Here is a 9,575-nt window from a genome sequence, read left to right on the forward strand (position 1 = left end):
GGGAGCTGAAGCGGGGGGCGAGCGCAATCGTCCCCTTGCACCCCAGGGTGCGGGATGCGGGGTCCAGAAAGTCGCAAACCCGCCGCCAGGTGCCGGCTCCACCTGCGCCCGTCCGGGGTGGCCGCCTGACCCCCGAGATCTAAGACCAAGCTCGCGACCTCCCTGCACTTGCGCCCACGGCCCCCCTGGCCCCAGCTCTGGGGGCGTGGTCACGCTCGGTTTGCATACAAATCACCCACAATGCTCTGCGCAGCGCTGCCGGGCGTTCCTTTCATTCCAGTGAAGAGGGAGAGGCTCTGTTCTTGACAAGGTTCCCATGTTTAGTGTTTTCACTGTAAATGTATACGGTCTGTGCGGAGAAGGGTTTACCTGTTCATTTTTTTTAAGTGCAAGAAAATAAATAATCACCGTAAGTGCAAAGGAGATGGGACTTTGGAGGTTTATATAAACTGCGCGGGCCTTTGCTACTTCGGCTGGTCCGAGTGCAGTGGTGTTTACAATTAATTGATCACAGCCAGTTACAGATTTCTTTGTTCCTTCTCCACTCCCACTGCTTCACTTGACTAGCCTTTTGCTGCGCGGTAGAGGAGGGAAATTTTGGGGGCCCTCCACCCCCAAATGAAGCACCGCTGACAGAACACTCGAGCGGTAGGCCCTGCCTCGAGCTTTTTTGCACCAGAAAATGCATCGTGCAGAGCCACCGGCTAGCAACGATGACCAGTGGACCACAGCAGACTCCGTTCATGCATCTGCACATCTGCATGGATCATGTTGAAAAGGGGGGGTCCCTGGTCCCCGAATTGAGAACACGGAGAGCCAGCAGTTGAATCGACCTCGGGAATGGACCTGCCCACGCACCTGCTCATCCAGGGTCCGGTGGAGGAGCGCCAGCTTGCAAGGTGCAGAGTAACTTGCAGAGCATGCTCGACGTCACCCTGCAAACAAAGCAAAGCACTTTACAGGTGTGCGTGTCAGTGTCCACACAAAGCAGGGGAAAGATGAGGAAGGGCTCCCAAGATGGTGGAGCCAGGGTTGTTCTGAGAAGGAACAAAACTGCCATGCAGCCCTCGGCCTCCTGGTTCAGAGTGCTGACTAAGCCCCGGGCCCACCGAGCCTCACTGCTCTAGATAAGTTTAAAGTTTTTGGTATTAAAAAAAAAAAAATCCCCTTTTCTCATCTCAATGGTCGGGGTTTCGGGGTTTTTTTCTTAGCAAATCACGATTCTTTTGGTTTGAAACTGTGCATTAAGAGCAGATGTGCAGTGCAATGTTTAGGATAGATTTATAGTAAGAAATGGTGTTTGCTCTCTGAAATGCAAATCTGACTTGGCATCTCAGACGTTATTTGACAACCCGATCTCAGTCGCACAAGACTTAGAAACAAGCCAAACATTTTTCCTCCTAGTTATTACTCTGAACTGGCCATATTGTTCCATTGGCCACTCGTTATCACTTTGCAGTTAGGAGTCTTCTAGAGAGGGGACACACTGGTCGTCAGAAGTGATGGGCTTGTCCAGTCCCCTAATCTGGGGTGGGAAGATGTGGTGGCTCTGCTCTCCAGTTTCTTAGCATTGGTGTTCACAGTTATTCCATGGCCCAAGTACTTCTTTCTCTCCTCTCACCCTTCCATCCATCTAAACATCCATCCATCCATCCATCATCCATCCATCTAACCATCCATCCATCCATCCAACCATCAACCATCCATTCAACCATCAACCATCCATCAACCATCCATCCATCCAACCATCCATCCATCAACCATCCATCCATCCATCCTTTTATTAAAAAAAAAAAAAACATTTCTAGTGGCTGGGGCACCAGCAATTGGCTCTCTGTGGCCCTGGTTTTGTTGTGTGGGTTGTCCTGTGGGGCGGCAGAGCTCACTCTTGAAGAACAGAGGCTGTTCTGGCCCTGCAAGCAATCAACTGTGGGTGACCTTGAGCCCCCATGTGTTCGCTCAGAAACTTGCCACACTCACCTAACTGGGTTGTAAAGAATACTAAATGAAACAAATGATATGGAAAGACTTTGCATCTCCTCAAATACAAAACAGGCAGAAGGGTTTTCTTTGGCAAATGTCAACGCAGTCTGTGGCCAACAGACTTCTTCTTTCACAGTCTCGCTTACCACCAGAAGCCAGGGAGTCCACACCCCTGGGCGAGTTCGCAGGTGTGTGCTCACAGCAGCACCCATGAACTTGAACCAGCCGCTGAGTGCTGGGTTTCACCTCCCAGGTGCACACCCAGGAGGGAGGAAGTAGGATCTAGACAGAGAAGCCCCCCCCAAGAGCCCTGGGTCCCTCTAAGCCCTGGCTGTGCAGGGTGGTGCTGCCCACTCCACTTACTTCTCTGGGGTCGCTGGAACCAAACAGGATGCTCAGTGAATGCACCAGGCGTGCGCCCTCAAGGTGCCTTGGCTGCCTGCACCTGCTTCCCCTGAGACACCCTCAGGGTGATGCGCCAGCTGCTGTTGCTGTTGGGGATGTACCCTTCTCTTTAGCCAAGGGGAGAGTTTTGATCCCCAGTTTCAGATGGGGAGGCCGCTGAAGGACTTCCTCAAGGTCACACACGATGGAGGGCAGAACAGGGTAAGGAAGCAGGGCCCCTCCATCTTCCCAGCCCTGCTGCCCCTCCCTCCTCCGCTTTCAGACCCTTGAACTTGGGTTTTCTTCCTCTAAAATGTTTTCTCGTTGGGAATTTCCCATTTTATCTTCAAAACTGTCGGATTATCAAAAAAAAAAAAAAAACAAACCCAAACTGTCGGATTATCAACTTTGAAAGGTCTCCTAATTTTGCATATTAAGCGTTGTTCCATCAAATATTAGTTTTAAAGTCTACTGATAAGATGCTTACAAATTCTTACATAACCTCAGGCTTTTCCTTTTGTTTTTGTTTTTGTTTTGCAAATGACTCAAAGGATGCAGAAATTAAGGATGCTTTTATTACAAAGAGGAAAAATAAAAACCTCACCCTTCCCTCCCACTGCAGTCACTTTCCTTGCTCTCTCAGGACATGCGCTGCGTCACTGGTCCTTAGTACCAATCACCATGTCTCTGTGATTGATCAGGTGATTGGTTTCTGGTCTGAGATGAGTTTCCCCTGAAGGAGACGCCCCCGAAGGGAAGGGCCTGTTTTGGAATATTTATATTTTTCAGCTCTTCACCTTAATGACACATGGGCGCACTACCGGGTGGTACTTTCAAAATGCTTAGATTGGGGTGCAAACAGCAGCCACGCGGTGGACGCCCGCGGGAGGCAGTTCTGCAAAAGACCAGTCAAGTGCAGCAGTGAGGAGGGGGGAAAGAGTAGAGCGAGGAGTTCGATCTGTAACTGACTGTGAACAATCAATTGCGGTAACTCACCACCTTCGGACCAGCCAACAGGAGCGCCGCCTGCCGAAAGTATTTAAAGCCCAAAGAGTGAGCCACTTTTAGCTTACAGTGACTTTGTATTTGTGTTTTATAAATGCTCACGGCCGCTGTCGGGATGATTTGCATCCTCTCCGAATTACCCAAAGCATCTATTTAGTAGTATGTGACGGAATATTTTTAACAATAAGACTCGGAAGCATCGCTGAGCATCCTGGGAAAGAGACATGCAAAACGCGCCTCCGGGGCGTCTCCCCGCCGGTCCCCTTCCTCCCGCGCGGCTCGCGAGTGGGGGGCGCGGTCCGACCGGCGCCCGCGCGCGCCCGGGGCAGCCCCGCTGTGGGGGAGAACCGGGCCCCGCCGCGTCTGCGGGGCCCCGAGCGCCAGGCCCTGCAAGCGCCCCCCGCAGGGCCCCGGTCGCCGGCTCCGCGCCCCTCCCCGACGCCCCGGCCCCTCCGTACCCCACCGGGCCAGCCGCGGCCCCCCCACCATGCCCCCCGGGACGCCCCCCCGGACGCCGTGTTCCCCCGGGCCCCCCCGGGCCGCCGGGCTCTTGCGCGCGGGGCGGACGCCGACGGCGGGAGCGCGGGGTGACGGGTCGGGCCGCCGGGGCGGCAGCCGCTCCCCGGGGGTTGCCCGAAGACGGGGCTTCACACCGCACCCCTGGGGCGCGCTCCCGGCCGCCGCGCCCCGGTGATGCGAAGGGGGGGCCGCCGGCTGGACGCCCCGTCCTGCGCGGGCCTGGCTGCGGCGGCCCCGGGACCGCGGCGGAGAGAGATGGGGGGACGCGCGAGCCGGGAAACCAGGGGGCGTCTCTGTGCGCGGGGTGGGGGGGGGTAAGTGTCATCAGCGCTGTTGCTCTTCCAGCAGAATCCCAGAATGGGGGTGGCAGGATATAGGGGATCCCGGGACATTACCAAGAGCCCCGCCCCCCCCCCACTGTGCGGGCCACTTCCCCAGGCCGCGGGAGCCGCGGGTTTCTCGGGTCACCCCTGGGCGGGGCGTGGGGGGCAGCGCCTCGGGAGCCCGGGCCGGGGGCGGCGAGGGGGGCAGCGGCCTCCCGGACCCGCTCGGCAAGGAGGGGGTTCGGCCGCCCCAGCGTGTGGCCCGCGGCTCCCCCTCCGGCCGCCCTGGGTGTCGGGGTGTCCTGGCCGACTCTGCCTTCGGGGAAGCCTGTCTCTGCGCCTCAGCTTCCTAAACAAGGAGGGGCCGCAGATTTGGTGGGAGCAGCAGATATGGGGGTGGGGGGACTTGAGCCCAGCAGGCCGCGCCCCGGGGCTGCTGTTTCTGGGGCCCAAGTTAGAGTCACTGATACACACGCGCAGCCACAGTCTCAGTGGGGTGTCCCCACCAGGGGGGCGCAGAGAAAGCGCAGGAAGGATCTGACACCCCCAGCTCCACGGGACTCTCCACCCGGCGGCCCTGGCACTGCCTGGCCAGTGACCCGTCGGTGGTCAGTGTTTGAAGCCTGCAGCCCCTCCAGCCGGGAGCCCCAGCTCCAAATCACCCCCACACGGCCCAAATTCCAAGGCCAGGCTCAAGCTTCAGTTTTCCTAAAGGCCTCAATTTTTAAACCTTTTACACTCAGGGTATCCCCTGTGCTAGTTTGTTCCTGTGGCTATGCAGAAATGGGGGACAGGAATCTTCCCAGATCCCCTTTCTTTGGTTCTTGCAGGATTGATGAGGCAACTGGAATTACATGCAGCATTTAAAAATGGAGGGTTTTCACGTACACATGCCTGGCTCTTTGGCAATCAGGAAAGTGACAGCAGGTCTCGAATCCTAAGGCAACCAGCGCCCCCTTCAGGAGGGACACAGAATCTCAGTGTGCCCTGGTCACCACCACTCCCTATTGCCAGCCTCCCTTTCCTGGACTGACTTTACCTGTCCTTGAACACTGAGGTTTCCCAACTCTGACCTAAAGTTTCCGCTCGCGAGTCTCCAGTCAGCCCATTTATCTGTGATTTCCAAGTAGGGTATTAGTCTTAGACTCGGGCAGAGATTCCTGTATCACCCATGATTGATGCATCAGTTTTCAGGCCAACCTGGGCTGAGTCCACTTCTTTTGAGAACAGTCAGAAAGAAGAGACAGAGGACTCTCCCCGCAGCCCAACCACAGCCACTGCTTTCTAAAGGACCCCTTTCTCTTCCCTAACAAGCGGGCCTTTGTCCTTCTCTCTGCCACTGTATCTCTGTCATCTAAGGTGAGCCGTGTTGAATCAGACAACTGTGCTCAGAACCCCTGCCGCTACTGCCCGACAGGCCCCCAGGACTTCTTCAACAAAGTACCCCACCCAGGCGCTTTTTCAGTTTCTTTATATTCCAAGCCAGATTCCAAGCCAGATCACTAACAGAATTCGATTTTAATATGTTGCTTCGCCTCTTTTGGAAGCAACATGCCGGCTCCCTCGGGAGACTGCCCTGCCTTCTCCTTCTGGCTGCCCAGCTCGCTGGCCACGCGGCTCCAAGTCACTGATTTCACCTCTGACTTTTTTCCTTCATTATGTGATGGTTGCCTAGATTTCAGGGGTGAAATGTGTTCCTTTGGGGGAGCTTTTCAAAACAGACACCCCAACAGGCCCAGCTTTGCTGACCTGCTTCAGCAGCTGAGACCGGGGGCCTGGGAATCTGTTTCAGACACAGCCCTACAGCCTCCATTTGGGGACTACCTCGTGGGGCCCCCACCCAGCACAGGAAGGAAAGGCCAGTACGCTCAGCCTTTCAGGGTGCTGCGTACTCATCTGGTGTCTGTGCCTGTGCACCGGTTTCCTCTTGCACACACTGGAGTCACAGCGTTACTCAGCACAGACCAGGTAAGAAGGCAGCCCTCAGAGTGGCCCCGTAGCCACGCCCCAACCTGCAGTCCCAGCCACCAGGGCCAAGGCTCACCACTCCCATCACCACATGAAATGGCACGGAACCCCTCCAAGAGCTGGTGACTCCAGCTTAGACAGAAAGCCCAGCCCACAGGGGTTCGGTAACCGGCAGAGCCACCCAGCTGAACAGATCAAGGCTGTGCTCCTAACTCCTGCCACCATTGCTATCCCAAGTTCAAGTTGTGGGTAAACAAGAACAGAAGGGACAGTCTAGGGTGAAATGTAAGTGCTCACGCTGCTGGCAATTCAAACAGACCAATTGTAAAGTGACTTTTTTTGAGACAATTGTGCCAATTTGATGACAGCCTGGGTATTGCGGGAATTATCCCTTTGGTAGCTGTGATAAGCACAGTGGCCCCTCAAGTATGCAGGATTGAAGCAAGACACCTTGGATGGCATAATCAGGAAAAAGGGAGGTGGACAGATAAATAGAATGTCACAGAATGTTGATGCTTGCTTTATGTGGGTGTTGAGGAAACGGTGCTGAGTATAGTATTCTGAGTTTGGGTTTTTTTTAAAAGATTTATTTATGCCTACAAGAACTGGGGTGTAGGCCAGAGTTAAGAGTGGTGAGAGAGGGCCTCCCCAGTGGCGCAGCGGTTGAGCGCTGGGTTGCGAAGCTGCCCGGCAGCCTCTGCAGTGCCAGTTCGATCCCCGGCCACTGGGCGAGGGTCCCACATGGCGCATAGACCTCTCCTGCCGCCCGCTGCTCCCCTCAGCAGTGTACTTTGGTCCTTCTGCCTGCTCTGCTCCCTGCTCTGGCTCTGGTGAATTCGCTCACCCTCCTGCACTTCTGACTGTACCCCGTGCTTGTATAAATAAACAAACAAATAAATAAATCTTAAAAAAAAAAAAAAAAAAAGAGTGGTGAGAGGATTCACCAGAGTGGGGAGCAGATCTACTGAAACCCACTGCTGAGGGGAGCAGCAGGTGAGACAGGAGAGGTCTGCTGTGCCATGTGGGTAGCTCCCTGGCTGGGGATGGAACTCATGCCGCAGTGGCTGTGGATGGCTTCATAGAGCTGAGACTTAATCCTTGCACCACCAGGGAAGCCCGTATTCTCTGAGTTTGTACAGTTGAGAAGCTACCCAACAAAACTTCCAGTTCACAAACCTGGACGTCGGACCAGCCTTGCTGGGTCCCCAACCTTTGGCCCTGCTGGAACCCATCTACTGCTCGCAGGCAGCCAGCCTGGGGATCCCTCTGTCTACAAGATGGTGATAGAGGGGCCCTGTTCAAACCTGTCTGCATTTGCCAGACAGGCGTCTGGCAACCCTGCTTCTTCAGCTACGAAATGAACAGTCCAAGCACCCCTGGAAGTCTCAATAAAGTGAGTCACACGCATTTTTTGGTTCCCAGTGCCTAGAAATCATGTGCACATGATACTGCGTCTTCCAAGCAAGCGACAGCATCATCTGAGATACGACGTCCATACCTTCATTACCATGACAGACACGAACTGCGCACCTACTTTTGGAAAGATGGCGCTGACGGGCTTGCTCAAAGCAGGGTTACGAGTCTTAGTTGTAAAAACCAGTCTCTGCCAGGCACCATAAAGCGAGGCACGCCTGTAACACCCTCTTCACAGACCACCTAACAGGGTGACCCTGAGCTGAACGTGGGGTCTGGCTTTTGCCCAATAAATGCAAATTGCCTCTCGTTATTAACATCTCACCTGATCATATCACTTCCTGCTCAAAACCATCGGTGGCTTCCCACAAACTTCTAGACTCTAGTTGGCGCCTGCCTTCCTGTGCCGTGGGCCCCAACCCACTCCTCACACTCTGCTTCCCCCTCTGCCCTCCCACCTCCCCGGCAGCCCCCTGCCTGCCCCTTGGCCCCTGCTCTGCCTCCACTTGGCAAGTTCACATGCCCTCCTTCCAGCTCGGCCCGGGTTCCCCAAGGGCTGCTGGGCCCTGGGCCTGGACAGCATCCCCCTTGGCCTCCCGACCCTGCACACGTCTTCATCACAGGCCGAATCACACTGGGCTGTCCCCAATCTATTTCCTGTCCCCGTCGCCATTCTTGAAGGCCTTTGGAGTCCAGGGGTGCTGCTTTGTGCAATTCAGGTGGGCATCCAGGCTGTATTTCAGAAAAAGGTGCGTTCTGACTCCTGCCTCAGAGCCCTCTGCCTGGTCTATCTCCAAGGTCAGTGGCCCTATTGGTCCCCTAGATGTTCTTCAAAGGCAGACTCTGCCTCAGTAGGTAGGTGTGGGGCGCAGGCTGAGACAGGGACTTCTGACTGGACCTTCTCCCAGGACGACGTAGAGAAGCAAGACTTCCTCCGGCTCAGGCTGGCTCAGCTGTGCATCCGCGGGTCTCTTCCGCTGAAGTCATTTCAGAGACGGCTTCCCAGGACACAACTCGGAAGGCCATGCTGGTGCTCCCTCAAGTGCCACCTCTTCCTCGTGGCCTCTATGCTGGGCCTTGTCCCCAGCTGGCCCAGATGCCCCACGAGGGGAGCCTTCAAGCACCTCAGCCAGCCTATGCACTTCCCTGAGGGCCACGCTCACTGCCCCGCTGGAAGAGGGCAGGAGGCGGGCAGAGACCCGTCCTGCTGGAGATCTGGAAGCTGTCCAGACACCTGGGCTGACTCTTCTGAGCCCACTTGGACAAGCCCCTCCCATGAGACCTGCTTCCTGCCCCACCCAAGCCCGCAGCGCACACACCCACCGCAACTGAGTGTCCCCACTTCCGTCTGTCCACTTGAGCAGATGAGTGAATGGTGGAAGCGCACACCAGGAGGACGCCTAGCCCGGGGCTCCCACCACACACGGAGCCCCGAGAGTCCCTCCCAGCGCTGCAGCGTTCAGAGCGGCTTCCTCGTTCACGGTCCCTGCTCCATGGTGGTGAAGGCCTCTGCTCACCGGACCCAAGCAAGCAGGGAGACTTCTGATGGCCTCACGCAGGTCAGGGTGACCACCCCTGCCCTTCACCTATCTGTGGAGGCCACCTGCAGATACAGGATGGGAGCCTTTTTTGCTGGGAGGGCTCGCAGGGGCTCACTACCCTCAACTCAACCAAGGCCCTGGGCAGATGCAGTCTCTCAGCAAGGGAGTGACCGTATCATTCCAGCTCCCGAGCTCCAGCGTGAATACCTGCATCCTCCACCTGGTTGCGTCTGAGGTGGGACCACCACAGGCGGTGGCTGCGGCCCGGGCAGAGCCTCAGACACAGCTCAGAGGGTGGGGGGCAGGGAAAGGCTCCTGGCCCTTGATGCTGGACCCCACTGGGGCCGGCTGGATTGGGCCCCTATGCCCCAGGTGGGTGCTCGGTGACTGTCCCCCGCCTAGCAGCACAGGAGGCAAACACAGAGCCCTTCCAGCCAGG

The sequence above is a fragment of the Talpa occidentalis genome, unplaced genomic scaffold (genome assembly GCF_014898055.3).
Source record: "Talpa occidentalis isolate TD23 unplaced genomic scaffold, MPIMG_talOcc4v2.1, whole genome shotgun sequence".
Lineage (NCBI taxonomy): Eukaryota > Metazoa > Chordata > Mammalia > Eulipotyphla > Talpidae > Talpa > Talpa occidentalis.